Here is a 16,826-nt window from a genome sequence, read left to right as displayed (position 1 = left end):
ACTTCTGTACTCAATGTTACACACCACTTGTAGAGTTACAACCTGCCTTCCAAATCAGTGTACTGCCGACGTCTGGGCTGCCAGTTGACCTACTAATCAGTACTGTTATTGTCCACTGTTCAATGGTGACAGTTAAGTGGCCAGAAGCTGGGTCAGACAGTGACCTTAATTTCTTTGCCGTCAGGACTGGAAAGTGTTCTAGCCTAGCTATACACTCCTTGACTTCGTAATAGTTCTCTTCTCGTCTTAAAGAAAGAATCGTTTATGTCTTGAAACGTTCAGAATTGTTTGTTGTTTGTCAAATGTTTGTTTGTAAAATGTTTGTTTGTAAAATGTTTGTAAAATGTTTGTTTGTAAAATGTTTGTTTGTAAAATGATTGACATGTTTCGGATGCTCCTTCAGAGTTGAAGATAGTTTACTTCCTAGTCCAAACCTCCCGCAGGACGACGGGGGATGGTAGCGGGCAGGATTTGAACCCTCGACCATCGATAAATCCGAACGACAGTCCAGCGCACAAACCGCACGACCAGGCAGCCATTTTGGACTAGTATCGACTTCCTTAAGGGTTTTACTTATTTTATACAGCAGACATCACTGTATTTTTTTTTTTCAATTTCTAATATTAGCACACACACTTTTAGTCATAATAAAACAAATCAAAACACAAATCACAAGAAAGATGACGCTTACTATAAGCTATCCCGACAAGACCAACGTCTAATCTTTCGACTCAGGACCGGACACAACAGAATGCGACAACACATGTACCGGAAGTGAAATCTGCCCATGTGGAGTATCACCAGAGAATGCCGACCACGTCCTCCAAAACTGCTCTCTTTACCAAGAGGCCCGTCTAAGACATTGGCCCCAAATCACCCCAATAGAAAGAAAACTATACGGAGAGCTCCCTGATTTGGAAACCACTGCGCAGTTCATCTCATCTAGTCATCTGAACACTCCAACATAAGAATGAGAACGATGAAGAAGAAGAAGAAAAACACAAAAAATTTGAAACATTTATTTTGACAACTTTTCATTATCCTTAAGGCGCGGTGTGGCTGAGTGGTATAGCTGTGTATTGTAACAAACAACTAGCGTCACTACGAGGAACCTAAACCTTTACCCTGCGCGAGACACCGAGTTTACTTTTGCCATTAACTTTGGAATGTTACCGATTGATGCATCGTTCGATGTAATAGATTAGCCTGGAGCAACATGACAGGTAAAATATGCCCCCCCCCCCCCAAAGAAAAAAAAATACGAGGCCTTCTATTGAGTTCTCAAACTTTGATTGCTGGTGTCAAGTCTAAGATAGTGATTAGAGCTATATACATATTCTACCAGGGAAGTCAGTCAATGAACTCCACATTTAAAGCCATAAATCTTAATACTGTAAGATTTGTTTCCCTTAACAATATCAAATTAATGAAAATTTTGGGATATTTTTTGTTTAGTTAGTGTTTAGTCATGTTTAGTTAGGAACAAGGAATAATTTTGCAAAGTTTCAACTTGATCCGAGAATGGGAAGTGGGAGAAAAGGCGTGTTGCAAATTGGTACCAGAAAGACGGAATGGGTTGATATAAGCTTTGTAAATCTAAAAGAATCTCCTATAAGGATTAATAAAGCAGCCTCATTTAAGTGTACACTAGAGTGACTAGACACGTGACTGCATATATATTTTTTTCTTTTTCTATGTTTCGGTCGTTCCTTCAGAATTGAAAATTATTTCATTCTAACCATAACCTCCCCACGGGACGTCGGGGTGGCGCGCAGGGTTTGAACTCGAAACCATTGAACGACAGTCCGGAATGCATACCACACGACCAGGCGTCCGCCCAAGCTTGGTTTTTCTCAGTAGGGACAAAGGATGAGCTCGTCCCAGTGACTGACACTCACACTCATACACACACACACACACACTTCTCACAGTGTGTTGTCCTAGTACTTTAGGGGTGTGTGTGTGTCCTGGGCTAGAGACTAATGACTCGATTGTTCTCTTGCGTCTTTATTCTCACACCACCCTCTGAGCGAGAAGCGGGGAGGTAACCCCATCTTGAACTTTCATAGTCATTTTTTTTTCTTTATAGAATCTAATTCCTTGTTTAAAATATATTTATCTATAATTATTTTTTTTGTAATTAAAAAAAAAAATCTGGAGTATGTTGATGTCATCAACGCGTCTAATGGTGACATTAAAGTTACCGCCCTTAGCGCTTGATATGACGTCATATACAAAATAATCTCGTCGCCAAATCTCTTCACGGAGTTGCTCCCCCTTCTTTGTAACGGAATATTACCATTGGTTGGTTAATCGTCATCTCTGGCGTGCACCATTTTATGAAGTGCCACAGTCCTGACAAAACTAAAAGGCCAAATTGGAGGACGATTTTTTTTTAAAAAACAAATCGACCTGTCGTCAGTTCACTCAGATGATGTCATCTCCCTTTTTTAGACTTGCAATTTCGTTGAGTTGTGTTTTAGACAAACAAGTAACAATGTAGTGAATCGCATTCCAAGTTTTTCAACTTAAACTTAAAACCACATTATGATTCCCTACCACCACCCGCCCCCAAAAAATCTGTTGATCTATCTAAATCAGCGGTTCTCAACCTTTTTAGCTCGGCGACCCTTTTTACTATTCCCCACCATGCGGCGACCCCCAACCGTAAATGTTCTAAAGTAACAGCGCTTTGGATAATGTTATAAAAATCGTAATCCATAGTTCTGTTGGTCTTGGGCGACCCCTGCAAAATCGTCATTGGACCCCCGAGGGGGTCGCGATCCACAGGTTGAGAACCTCTGATCTAAATAAAAGAATGTTAATGTTAGTCAGATTTTCATTTGTTCTTTTTTTACATTTCCAATGAGCACTAGTTGAGATGGATTTGGTATTATAGTCATGAATTATTACTATGACCTTTGACACTGTTAAGTACACCATCCCCCATCAACCATTGTTAACTCGATAGAAGTTCATATTAATTGGTATTCATGGTCACACACATGTACACCGAGTGACAGACGTGCTTGTATTCACACTCAGGAACAAACAGCCGAGATATCACCACACTATACACACACACACACATTTAAACATACAAACACACACACAGACAGATAAACACACTCCTTATCTTTCACACACACACAGATTCATGCTTTCACACTGAAGTTTGGTTGTTTCTAAACTAAATACAAACATTGGCATCAATGTCTAGTTAAATAAAGTCCCCCACTGGAAGAAATACAAGTTATCTAGCACTCTGTGTCTGGTCGCCGTGACCTCAGTCCGCCCCCCCCACACCCCAATATGTTTATCATTTGTTCCAGTCAGTTTAAATTAAAGAGACAGCTCACTAATGTAAAACGAATATATCAAAATGGCGCCAGAAACAATGCGCGGCGCTTAGATGTTGTTTACGTGTACACTATATCACGTGACCAAACCTTAACATTCGCCAACACGTTAAGCACCGTGTCAAAGGTCACTGATGGGGGTCGTGGTGGCCGAGTGATAAAGCATTTCCGAACCGAAGGGTCCCTGGGTTCTTTATTTCGGGATTTTAAGGGCGCCCCTGAGCCCACCCAACGGTAACAGTTGCCTAACATAGGCGGGGAAAGTAAAGGCGGTTTGGTCGTTGTGCTGGCCACATAACTTTCTCGTTAACCTTGGACCATAGAAATAGATTACCTTTAGATCACCTGCCCTATAGAGCCCAAGGACTGTAACGGCTTCTCTACTTGACAATGGTCACAAAGTATTCAGAATAACTGTTAAATGAGCCATCATAAAATTATTATCATCTTTATGACATGCGCAAAGGGCAATACGAGTTCCTAATGTCTGAACTATATAGCTGTTGATGTTTTTTTTTTTTTAAACCAAGTTTGCTTATTATTATAATTATTATCTTCTTTATGACATGCGCAAAAGGCAATACGAGTTCCTAATGTCTGAACTATATAGCTGCTGATGTTTGTTTTTAAACCAAGTTTGCTTTAATAATAATAATAATATTACACTGTATTATCCATAAGGAAATTGCTTTGCCTTAAATGAATTAATTTTGTGTGTTTCTTCTATAGTGTAGGCTTAATCCTGCCTTTTATGAGCACACGGAAGGTCGGTGTGTCTTGTAAACATACGCAGACCTATTTCTAAGTCTACAAGTCAAATGTAGGATTGGTGTTCCAACTCTGTGATATGCTGTACCGTTCAATTCAAACTGACATTACCTGGTCTTTACCTTTCCCCTTTCCTGACAGAGACGAAAATCGTACTCATTGAAGCGAATCTTTTACAGGTAATGGGGAGGGTTGGGCTCGGTGATGTTGTATAGGAAGATAGGTTTAGATTTACCTGTCTGTCCTCGTGCCGCTGTCTTAATATAGCATGGTCTGTCACTCGGAGGGTTCTATATGAAATAGCTTGTTAGTGTGTGTGTTACATAACATGGCCGTGTGTAGGTATGTGTGTAGGTATGTGTGTTAATGTCTGGGAATGCTCGTTCATGTGTTGTTTTGTTATAAATATTTATATAATGAGGGAGACCAAGACTGCTTTATTGATCCTTACGGAAATTTGTTGTGATTACAAGGACTCTTTTCTCATATAAAGACAACACAACAGAAAAATACGTTTGGGAATACAATTCCTTGTATATAGATACTAGCACCTGACATTAGTTGGGGAAAAGTAAAGGCGGTTGGTCGTTGTGTTGGTGGCCACATGGCACCCTCGTTAACCGTGGGTCACAGAATCAGATGATCTTTATATCATCTGCTCTATAGACCGCATGGTCTGAAAGGGGAACTTTTTTTTTTCTTTTAGATATTAGATTATTAATCGATTGATAGTCTTCACTTTAAGAGACACACTCAAGAGTCGTAGAAAATTAGCAGAGAGATAGAGGGAGGAGCCTAGCTTGATGTCCGTGATTTTCTAAGATAACACTCGGGACGCAGGATCTCCATTCATCGTTGTTTTTAAACATAAGTTGCATTACCTCGCAATCTAAATCGAATCACGACCGAAGTCTGGGTTTTTCCCTTATTTCAATATTCTGTTTCGTTAAAAGCAACTAGATTTATGAAATAAAAACTGTTCAACTATTTATAGTTCCAGCATTTCTTTTATAGAGAGATCACTAATGAAGAGCCATATATTTTTTTTTACAAAGCTTATAGCAACTCTGTCTGTATATCTGTCTGGTAAAAAAGTTTGAAGATGTTGTTTTTTCCATTTCCATTCTTGGATCAAGTTAAATCTTTTGCACAATTATTCATTGAACCTGACAAGACATGAATTAATCATAACAATTAACCAGTTAGTTAATTAATTATTGTGATTAATTATTTTGTTTGATATCGAAATAAGGGGAATACATGATACTTAATGAGAGATTTGGATATATATATATATATATATATATATATATATATATATATATATATATATATATATATGGATTTAATCCCCTCATTATGTTTTGACACGTTTTTTCTGCCACTTCCCATTCTCGGATCAAGCTGAAATTTAACATAATTATTCACAGTACACGAATCGATTCAAAAATTAACTAATTAGTTAGTCATTTAGTACTAATTAATTAATTTTGTTTTATATGGCAGAAAGGGAGCTAAACCCTGTAATTTTCAGATAAATCGCAGTTATTAGCGGTTCTTTCTCTTTAAAAAGCTTTGTTTTTACAAAGTATTTCTCTTTTTCTATTGCTTGTTATTTCATTGTACGAATTCAGTAAGCTCGATTAGAGCACTCATAAGATATGTATAAGCCTTAATCTCTCTAGAAATGTTTATGTTGCATATATACAAAGTCAGGCATTCATAGCTGTCTTCCAGTTGAAGTACTTCCCGGGTCTCCCGCCTCTAGCATCCTGCCTTTTAATTTCGTAGATGTTTCACTTCCTCTGACACTTTAACGGACAACTTACCTGGCCGCTTTCTCCCAAGGATCTGAAAAGTAATTTCTGGGATTGTGTTTTTTTTTTCCCTGTGTGTGTGGACTGGGGGGGGGGGGCGACTATCTGGCGCATATAGCTTAACTCGAAATGATTAAGAGAGAGAGAGAGAGAAAGAGAGAGAGAGTTTAAGTGAAAGTATAGTTGCCGGATAGGCTGTTACTTTAGGGATACTAAGGCAGGTAATCACGATTCAAGTAACAGGAAGAGGACGACACATCATCAGTTAGCACACATCGGACACGTTGTAATTAGCGCCATGCTAGTGTGGGGAGAGAAAGGTGGTAGTTAGCAAAACCACAGCAGTAAACTACACACTAGGGTCCCACACGCTAATGTCCCACACGCTAATGTCCCACACACTAAGTTCATACACTCCTATAGTAAGTTTCCTATACATTAGGTTTGGGACTTATTCTTCAAATGTTTCTATTTCTCAAATGTTTCTATTTCCCAAATGTTTCTATTTCACTGTTATCTCATTCATGGGACTGAAATCTATTAGAGATTGGAATGTTACCTATGCATGTGACACGAGCTCTTGCTTATGGTGAGAAATCCATAAATACATAAGCGATAACTCTAGTCTATGATACAGTGTGTTGGAGGAACATTTACACTATAACAACGAGGTCGAAGTAACAGTAACATTTGTTTAGCAGTAGATCTTTAGAACCTACATTTCTAGCCTCAGAAGTTTTTGTAAATGGGTCTACGTTTTAGTGTTATACTGGTGGCATGCAGTCGGGTGTAGATTGGTCTCCAAGTTATCTAGAGTTGAATGTTGATTTGTATAGAACTCATTTGTGTTCAAGTCTTATTTGCATATGCCTAAGAATGGACCTCATTCACCAATGGTAAACAAACATTGAGTCACGTACTTCTCTATCTCTTTTATACAAATTACGATCTAATTTTAATCAACAATGGTTATCACGTGACAATTTTTTTCCCGTTGTTTTATCAATATTATCACATGACCGTTCGAGTTCCATTGAGCCTTTGTGATATGATCAGTGTTCAGTGCTTAAAAGTAATTTCTGTTTTCTTTTAATGCAAGTGACAGAAAGGGTGTATGATGGTAGATTTAGCATCTTGAAGAGAAGAAAGGGTGTATGATGGTAGATTTAGCATCTTGAAGAGAAGAAAGGGTGTATGATGGTAGATTTAGCATCTTGAAGAGAAGAAAGGGTGTATGATGGTAGATTTAGCATCTTGAAGAGAAGAAAGGGTGTATGATGGTAGATTTAGCATCTTGAAGAGAAGAAAGGGTGTATGATGGTAGATTTAGCATCTTGAAGAGAAGAAAGGGTGTATGATGGTAGATTTAGCATCTTGAAGAGAAGAAAGGGTGTATGATGGTAGATTTAGCATCTTGAAGAGAAGAAAGGGTGTATGATGGTAGATTTAGCATCTTGAAGAGAAGAAAGGGTGTATGATGGTAGATTTAGCATCTTGAAGAGAAGAAAGGGTGTATGATGGTAGATTTAGCATCTTGAAGAGAAGAAAGGGTGTATGATGGTAGATTTAGCATCTTGAAGAGAAGAAAGGGTGTATGATGGTAGATTTAGCATCTTGAAGAGAAGAAAGGGTGTATGATGGTAGATTTAGCATCTTGAAGAGAAGAAAGGGTGTATGATGGTAGATTTAGCATCTTGAAGAGGCAGATTAGGAAAAGGTTGAGATTTATATAAACCAAAGTTATAACTTAGTGGAGACCAAAAGAGTTGAACTTTTTAAAAATTTTGAACGCACTCTCATAAGTGAGTTATACTTTTTAAATTTAAATGTACTGTCATAGGGTCACCTTGGCCAGATTTTTTGTTTCAAGCATTGTCGTCTGTAACAGTTTGCCGTTAGTACTGTCATGACTTGATGAGTCACATGAAGTGTCGTTGTCCGCCCCCCCCCTCCTGCTTTCCAGGCCTTTTCAGGTCACTTGACCTCTATTAAATGACTTATTCTAAGTAGGTTACAGACGACAGAAAGTTACTTAGCTCATAATTCAAAGTTCAGGCCTAGTCTATGAATTATATTTATTTTAGAGGAGGAAAGGGGTTGGTAAACAAATTTCATTGGCTGTCCATCCTCCCCCCTCCCTCAAAAAAAAAAAAGTATAGAATACCAATGAAAATGTATAAAAACACGAATTAAATGGTTTCTGAGTCCCCGTGGTTGTTTAGCGCCCCTGTTGTTGCGGTGACTGCTCGAGGTCCACCGTGCTGTCTGTCGTACCACTCTTCAAGTCTGCCTGTGACAGTTGTGCTCAGCTGCAACTGTATACACTTTTGTTTCGGCGACCTTGCAGGCGCAATAATAATTCGTTTTGTTTTATTGTTTAAAGGTCGCCCCGTCTTCCTATTTTTTGCTTAACTGCAGAATGTCATGAGAAATGAAACAATGTATCTCTATTGACTTGAGCCTTGCTCCCATCCCCTGTTGTTTTTTTTTTCCTCTGCTTTTTCTGTCTTTACCATGTAGCGTTGCTTAGACAATTTTTTTTGGTCAGATTATTACAGTTATAGTTATGGTAACCTAGCTTTTGAATATTTAAGCGATTAGATGAGAGTTATGTAATAAATACTACCCACTCCAACTGAAAAGTGCGAAGGATTAAAGCTGCATCATAAAATAAACAGAATTTAAAAATTTGAAACGATATATGAACCGTTTATTAAGATAGTTGTGTATTTTATCAGTCGTGTATTACAATACATCAGTCGTGTATTACAATACAACTGTCATGTATTACAATACATCAGTCGTGTATAAAGAGTCATCAGTTGTGTAATTGTGCCTATTAATCATTCACTCTGATGTTGTAGTAATCGGATGCTTTGCACTAGTTAATGCAGCAAGAGTGCACTCGTTTACTTATTAATGGTTATGACAATAGAATAAGTCTGACCTTAATATTTGAATTTCGAGACCTAACATTTTTACAACGCCAAATTAATCCTTGAAATATTATTATTTTGGACAATCTAAACAAAATCATGTCTTGAATATTCCTTGCTGATAGACGGATACGTTGGTATCCAATGGGGCCGGCTCTGAGTTTGTGTGATAACACGAACTCTCTTTGTAATCTTCTTATGACGATACATTAAGTCTGGCTGTAATATTTGAACTTCGAGACTTAACAAAAAAGCCCTTGCATAGGGACAGGCACAGGCGACGACAAGGTTAATGGCTTTGTCTGCATCATTTTTGGCAAAATATGCAGGTCACAGCTGGGTTTACGCGATCACGTGAATACTGCATTTCATCCTAAATCTTCGGAATCGAAGACATTGCCTTTATATGATATTTAAATGAACGGTGTAAGATGCGTGTGTAGCATGCCGGGATAGATTTCCTATATGGTGTACTTCTTATGCTTCATTCTTTTAAACCCAAATTCTAGGTGACTTTAAACCCAAATTCTAGGTGACTTTAAACCCAACTTCTAGGTAACTTTAAATCCAAATTCTAGGTGACTTTAAACCCAAATTCTACGTGACTTTAAACCCAAATTCTAGGTGACTTTAAAACCAGCTTCTATGTAACTTTAAATCCAACTTTTGTGACTTTAAACCCAACTTCTAAGTGACTTTAAACCCAACTTCTATGTGACTTTAAACCCAACTTCTAGGTGACTTTAAACACAAAATCTAGGTGACTTTAAACCCAACTTCTAAGTGACTTTAAACCCAACTTCTATGTGACTTTCAACCCAACTTCTATGTGACTTTAAACCCAACTGCTAGGTGACTTTAAACCCAACTTCTAGGTGACTTTAAACCCAACTTCTAGGTGACTTTAAACCCAACTTCTAGGTGACTTTAAACCCAACTTCTAGGTGACTTTAAACCCAACTTCTAGGTGACTTTAAACCCAACTTCTAGGTAACTTTAAATCCAACTTCTGTGACTTTATACGTTTCCATCTGTCGTTCGAGTGAGTGCAACTTCTGGTAACGTCTTGAGACTCATTATTCACTCATTAGATCCCAGACTCACAGAAACTCACGAGCTTGGTAGATCTGATTCTAGCGTTACAGGATTCTGACTCTATTCAGATCTGACTGCCATTTTATGCTTTCAGTCATGTGTGACTGCAGTCATGCCAGAGAAAACGTCTCTCTAATAGATTACAGACGCTACCTCAAAAAAAAAAAAAGATAATTATTTATTAGTGCATCCAAAAATATATATTGTAGCTTCAACTGTCGAAGTCAACTTCGTGCGTTGTTTAAGCCGTTTGAGAATCACTGCCCCAGATCTGACGAAAGAGTGTGAACACCAGAAGAAGAAGAAAAAAAATGACACCCTCATAGACAAGATCCATCTTGCTCGATTCCTCTTTGTGCAATCTATTTTAATCTCACAGTTTGGCTCAGTGTTCACATACTTTTGTTGTTCATTTCTAATCTTTATATACTCCCCCCCCCTTTTTTTTTCCCTGCAATACCCCCACCCCCTCCCCGTATGTTAGTTTTCCCTAACCTTCATTCTTCAACTTTTTATTGCTTGATGGTTTGAGAGAAGAAGAAGAAGAAAATATATATATATATATGCTTAGCTTTCAGATGGGGGCTGCGATTCTAAAAATAGCTGTTTATCGATAGTACAGGTGGCGCTTTATTGATAGGGTGAGCCGCGTGCACCTTTCACGTTATGTAACTGGTCTTTTTTTCTCGACATTAGTATGTCCTGAAGCAAGTCTAGCACCAGTTTGTCCTGAAGCAAGTCTAGCACCAGTTTGTCCTGAAGCAAGTCTAGCACCAGTATGTCCTGAAGCAAGTCTAGCACCAGTTTGTCCTGAACCAAGTCTAGCACCAGTTTGTCCTGAACCAAGTCTAGCACCAGTTTGTCCTGAAGCAAGTCTAGCACCAGTTTGTCCTGAACCAAGTCTAGCACCAGTTTGTCCTGAAGCAAGTCTAGCACCAGTTTGTCCTGAACCAAGTCTAGCACCAGTTTGTCCTGAACCAAGTCTAGCACCAGTTTGTACTGAACCAAGTCTAGCACCAGTTTGTCCTGAAGCAAGTCTAGCACCAGTTTGTACTGAAGCAAGTCTAGCACCAGTTTGTCCTGAACCAAGTCTAGTACCAGTTTGTCCTGAACCAAGTCTAGCACCAGTTTGTCCTGAAGCAAGTCTAGCACCAGTTTGTCCTGAACCAAGTCTAGCACCAGTTTGTACTGAACCAAGTCTAGCACCAGTTTGTCCTGAAGCAAGTCTAGCACCAGTTTGTCCTGAACCAAGTCTAGCACCAGTTTGTCCTGAACCAAGTCTAGCACCAGTTTGTCCTGAACCAAGTCTAGCACCAGTTTGTCCTGAAGCAAGTCTAGCACCAGTTTGTCCTGAAACAAGTCTAGCACCAGTTTGTCCTGAAGCAAGTCTAGCACCAGTTTGTCCTGAACCAAGTCTAGCACCAGTTTGTACTGAACCAAGTCTAGCACCAGTTTGTACTGAACCAAGTCTAGCACCAGTTTGTCCTGAAGCAAGTCTAGCACCAGTTTGTCCTGAACCAAGTCTAGCACCAGTTTGTACTGAACCAAGTCTAGCACCAGTTTGTCCTGAAGCAAGTCTAGCACCAGTTTGTACTGAAGCAAGTCTAGCACCAGTTTGTCCTGAAGCAAGTCTAGCACCAGTTTGTCCTGAAGCAAGTCTAGCACCAGTTTGTCCTGAACCAAGTCTAGCACCAGTTTGTACTGAACCAAGTCTAGCACCAGTTAGCCTTATGCTACTGACTTCAAAAATATAGAAATATATTGCCTATACGGTATACCTGCAAAATTGCAATTTACTGTTAAATGTTCCTGCTATCTACAGGTGTGTTGTTTATCTACACTATATTGATATACCCGGCCCTGGGAACAAAAATAATGAATGGGTGTACATCATTCGGGAACAACTGAAGATGAATACACCTTTCCTAGTCATTAATATACTTTTTTTTTTGTTGTTATTGTTGCTTTTCAAAGAGTGCGCACACTGTGATGTAGTTTTGCATCTGCGCTGGTGTTATCCTAATGCATCCCGGTAATACGTGCGCGTGAGATACATAAGTCTTCCATCAATGCTACAAAGCTGTATTTGTCACGTGTCCACGGGTCACATATAGAGTTACCATTCGCCCAAACCGAAAATGAAGAAGGGCCTCTCCCTCCCTCCCCCCCCCCCCGGGTTCACCCTGGTCAACTTAATCGCTTCCCATAGAGCATTGCACGTCACCCAAGTGTGAGTGATAGCGCGGCTCTCGGCTCATTCATTGTACAGGCTCCCCCCCCTCTCTCTCTTGTCTCTCCCCAGTCCTTTGTCCCAGCGCTCATTTGGCCGTGAGCCAAATCTGACACTCAGCCCTCCAATCAGAAGCCACCTTTTGAAACGTGTACGTGTCCCCCGTAGGACTTTGTTAAAGAATGTTGACTGATGACATTGTTGACTACTGGACCACTTCTGCCCTTGTTAAGTCAAAATAACATGCGAAACAGACTAGCGCGAATACACAACTTTTCTAGAAATAGATAGCTACTTAAAAATTAATTATTTTTTTTATCGGTGCATAAGACAGATCAGTTTTCTCCCCTTGGCCTATCACATAATCAAGTATTGGACAAAAAAAAATGATTTAGTGGGGCTCTAGTGATGTCATTTCCGTCGCCACTTCGAGGTATTCTGAGTGTGATGTAGTGCGTCAGCAGAACGATTGCCAAATCTTGTTCCTGTCGGTAATTTAAAAAACGCGCAGTCACACACGGGTTCAACGATTAAATCTTTTTTTTTTAAATCATTCCGATATGGATTCCATAACATTTCTCATTTAAATATTAATTCACTTATTGCCAAAGTTTTGGGTATAAAATTGGTTGTCTAGTTGGGGTCCCAAGTTTATGCATAAAACAATGGCCAGGTTTTTAATGTAGACTAGCGGATGATATGTGGGGCTTCTAAGCTAGTGACATTAGTCAGACTTCTGCAGCGAAACCAATGCAATTCTGTTGTGTGGCAGATTGTTTTTACTTAAAGCCATTCGTAGCTAGTGGACATTTTCAGGATACAATGTCAAGGACGCTACATTGACCTTCAAAGATGCCAACTAAAGAAAAGTTAATTGGAGCATAATAATATAAAAAACAGAAATGGAAAAGTGGTTTGAGTGCTGGGACAAGTCCCAAAAAGCCCGTGGAGTCTGGGAGCGCATGAGGCGCCCTGACCGCACTTCCCCGTGGTGGAGGCTGTCCAGGCCTGAGAAAGCTATTATAGCACAGTGCAGGACAGGCCACTGTCCTGTGGGCTCATATTTCTCGCGGCTATGGCCAAATTTTGACTCACGGTGCCCCCGCTTCGGGGAAAAAGAGGAAACCGTGCCTCATATTCTGTTTGACTGCCCCAGACTTGCTGATCTCCGTCTCGACAGATCTGGGAAACCCAAAATTCTCGACCTGTATGGCGACATTTATGCACTACGCAAGACAGCAGGGTTTCTGTCCAGGGCTTTTGCAAGAGAGGATTTGAGCCTCTCAGGCCCTCACTCTAATGGAGTTTGATGATGATGATGATGAATTGGAGCATACACTTTATTTCTTGCAGTGCCTTAAAGATTTCCAGAATGATCGAGTACATTTTAAAAGCATAGCTTATCAACACTTCCTATTTATAGTTTTTTTTTTCCCGCCATGTATGGAAATCTCCAATACAGAATATCTACTGAATCCTGACCGTTTTTATAATTGCAGTCGAAATCCTTAATGAAGTCAGAATATACATCTGTATACTAAACATTTGTAAAATTTGTATAATAATAATAAACTCAAGTTTTTTTTTTTTGCCAGTGTAATAATAAGGCTTGTCTTCGAGTCCGAAGATTAGTGAGGTTCGCAGTATTTCCCGTGACCTACATGTTTTGCCACATCCAGGGCAAGCATAACCATTGTCCGCAGGTGGTCGATTTAGATTTTCTTTTCGTCGTCTGGTTTTGTCCTCGGCAGCGGATTTTTCTTTTGGTCTCAAATGTGTATCCCGCGGCCTTCGTGAGTGACCTCCAGTTTAGTGTATTCAAGTGTTATTCTACTGATTTGTTTTCGATTAATCATTATATAAAAAAAAATGCAAAGCGTAGTTTATAACGTAAAATATATTCCTGGCAATAAAAGTGTTAGAACAGGCCCTTCTAATGCGTTAATCTTCACTTTCACCTATCCCTCAGGTGTTGAGCCGTTGGGGCACCACACAAGATCTGTTGCCCGTCCTTCTCCATTCCTCTCCGTCTTTCGCCTTAGACAGAAATCCATTCAATGGCAGGCCCGTCCATTCTTCTCTGTTGTCTTCCCATCGCTTTCTCTGTCGGCATCTTCTTTTTCTTCTTCCTGGAAGAAATGTTTCTACTCTCTCAAAAAAAGAGAGCGTATCCTGTGTTTGTGATCGCCCCCCAAATGCTTCACCTTGGTGTAGCCTGTTAGCACACTGACAAGTCGCTGACTGCCTCGATGCAGGACGCCTGGGCGTGGTGCATTCTTTAACAGAGATACCTTCTAATTTTTTTTGGTCCAGGTTTCCAGCCCTCACTAGACTCACGCGTACGTGTAGATAGACTCTATGTTTATTTGACTCTGTAATGATGTCAACAGTAGACACACGCTCAGCTGCCATTTTGAAACGAAACAAAAAATGCCGATCGCGCATTAGTGCACGTCCTACCAGGGGGGGCCTAGAATAAAAGTAGCGTACAGTGCCAAAAATAAGTTTCAAACTTGTGCCAGTTTTCTGCTGAGAGAAAATAGTTTGACAAGGGGGGGGGGGGGGACATTTTTCGGAATTCACCGTGCCGTTTATTTTCAGGTTTTGTTTTTTAAGTTATTCTCATTCTTCATTTGACAAGCAGACGACTTGATGAATAGTATTTGGGTTCTTTTTTTTTTTTTTTTTAATCCTTCACACCCCCCCCCCCCACACACACATACACATTTCTTCCTTTAAATTTGCTGATTCTTGTAGAGTCTTGCGGTTAGTGTGTTCTTCATTACTGACATCAGCAGCACATTCGATTGTCTCCCCCTGTCTACTTCCAATCTTTTTTTTTTTCTTTCTCAAAAACATTTGATTCCATCTGATTGGTTCTTATTGATATATAAGATTTTGTTTAATGACTGAGCTAATGTTGTTGGCCTCCTTCAGTCGTGGAATAATTGAGGTTCATCCCGTTGGACACTTTTTCATGTGACTGGTGAAACATTCCCGTCCGCACAAAATGTAGGCTAAGGGGCTATTCGCTTTGTTAGTCGAGGAGAGTCCAGCTATTTTTCGCTTGGCGCGCTTTTCTTCCAGAGCTGAAGACAATGCTTTAAAAAAAAAAAAAAAAAAGCGTATCTAAAGGGGAACAACTCCGCCCTTAAAAACGATATCAATAGTGTAAACGTTATTTCCCTTATTCGTATCAAACAAAGTAATTAATTACCAATAATTAATTGACTAATTTAGTTTTTTTTTATTGATTCATATTTTGTTAGGTACAAATATAATTGTTAAATGCATCAACTTGATCGGAGAATGCGCGAGGAAGAAATAAGGTTAACAAGTTATCTACGGGAACTTAGTATCTGTGAATACTGCAGGATTACTTTCCCTTGTTGGTATTAAACAAAATAATTAATTACCAGTAATTAATTGTCTAATTGGTTACTTTTTTTTAATTGATTCGTGTCTTGTTTATACCAATGAATAATTGTGTGAAGTTTCAACGTGGTCCGAGAATCGGTGTTAACCAGACAGACAGACAGACAGACAGAGTTTTTAAAAAATGTAATCTTATCTTATAAATTACGGTGTTTCTTTAAAGAAGAAGATGATTCTAAGAAGCCAAATGTTTGCCTGTGTTGCTTATCTATTGACATGAAATACAAGAGCTAGATGTGTGATAAAGTCTACTTGTGGCTTCTCGTAGGAGTCTATCTCTGCAGTGCTGGTGACAACGATATGTCAGTTTCACTTTGGTGGCTTCAAAAACAACAAAAACAAGAGTCGGTCTATTCTGTCGCTGTATGAGTCCGTGTACCAGTAGTCTGACATATCTGGTGCACAGTGTCATTTGTTGTTAAAAGTGTATGGAATAGTGTTCTCTGAAGAAAAACGTGACCTTGCTATAAGATCTAATTACCTCCCCTAGTGTTGCTATTAGGCCTAGTCTACTCTAGAATTGCGTTGTTTATTTTCTTACAACTTCTCTTTCCTTCGCCTACTCCTGCACAGCTGAGTTGATTTAATAAAACTATGTAATTTATATTTATGGTTCATTATCCAAATAGTAATCAATAGGGGAGCACAATCTTACAAGTACACCTGTTAATGTAGGCCTATACGCCCGACAGTATATTGCATGTTGGCACCTTTGTAGGCTTTTGCTTGAAGACAGGCGCAGAAGATGGAAAGAATAGACCTCCAGCGGACAACGGCTTTGTCTGCACGAAATGCGGGAAAATAAGCAGGTCGCAACTGGGTTTGCGTAGTCATGTGAAACACTGCAGTCATCCTTAATTTTCGGAATCCAAGACATAGCCATTATGCTCCTGTTGTTGGCATAAATCTATTAAGTAGGCATAGACCTATTCAAGTAGGCATAGCGTGATTTAAATGTTGGTGGCTTCCCTTTTACGTGCGTGTAATTACAAAATGAATCCCAGCAGTCTGGCACATCCGCTACTGAGACTGTCGTCCTTTCCCAAACATGCCAGGATAAATTCTAAAAATAACGCAACATTTCTTTTTATCACTTTGTATATTTCTCAACTGTAAATATATACACTACTGTATTAGTCATTTTTATCATGAGCGTTGAAATCGCGAGGCCAAAGTGGCAAAGAAA

At 39.4% G+C, this 16,826-nt stretch overlaps 1 protein-coding gene across 2 annotated transcripts in view; it reads left to right on the top strand.

Moving 5' to 3' along the window:
• Positions 1-16,826, top strand: part of LOC106053042 (breast cancer anti-estrogen resistance protein 1-like) — a 73,611-nt gene that overhangs the window by 50,031 nt on the left and 6,754 nt on the right. The gene's annotated exons all lie outside the window — the stretch shown is intronic.

This window comes from Biomphalaria glabrata, chromosome 7, assembly GCF_947242115.1.
Source record: "Biomphalaria glabrata chromosome 7, xgBioGlab47.1, whole genome shotgun sequence".
NCBI classification, from domain to species: Eukaryota; Metazoa; Mollusca; class Gastropoda; family Planorbidae; genus Biomphalaria; species Biomphalaria glabrata.
Note: the sequence above shows the minus strand (reverse complement) of the source record. Positions and strands in the feature narration are given on the sequence as shown.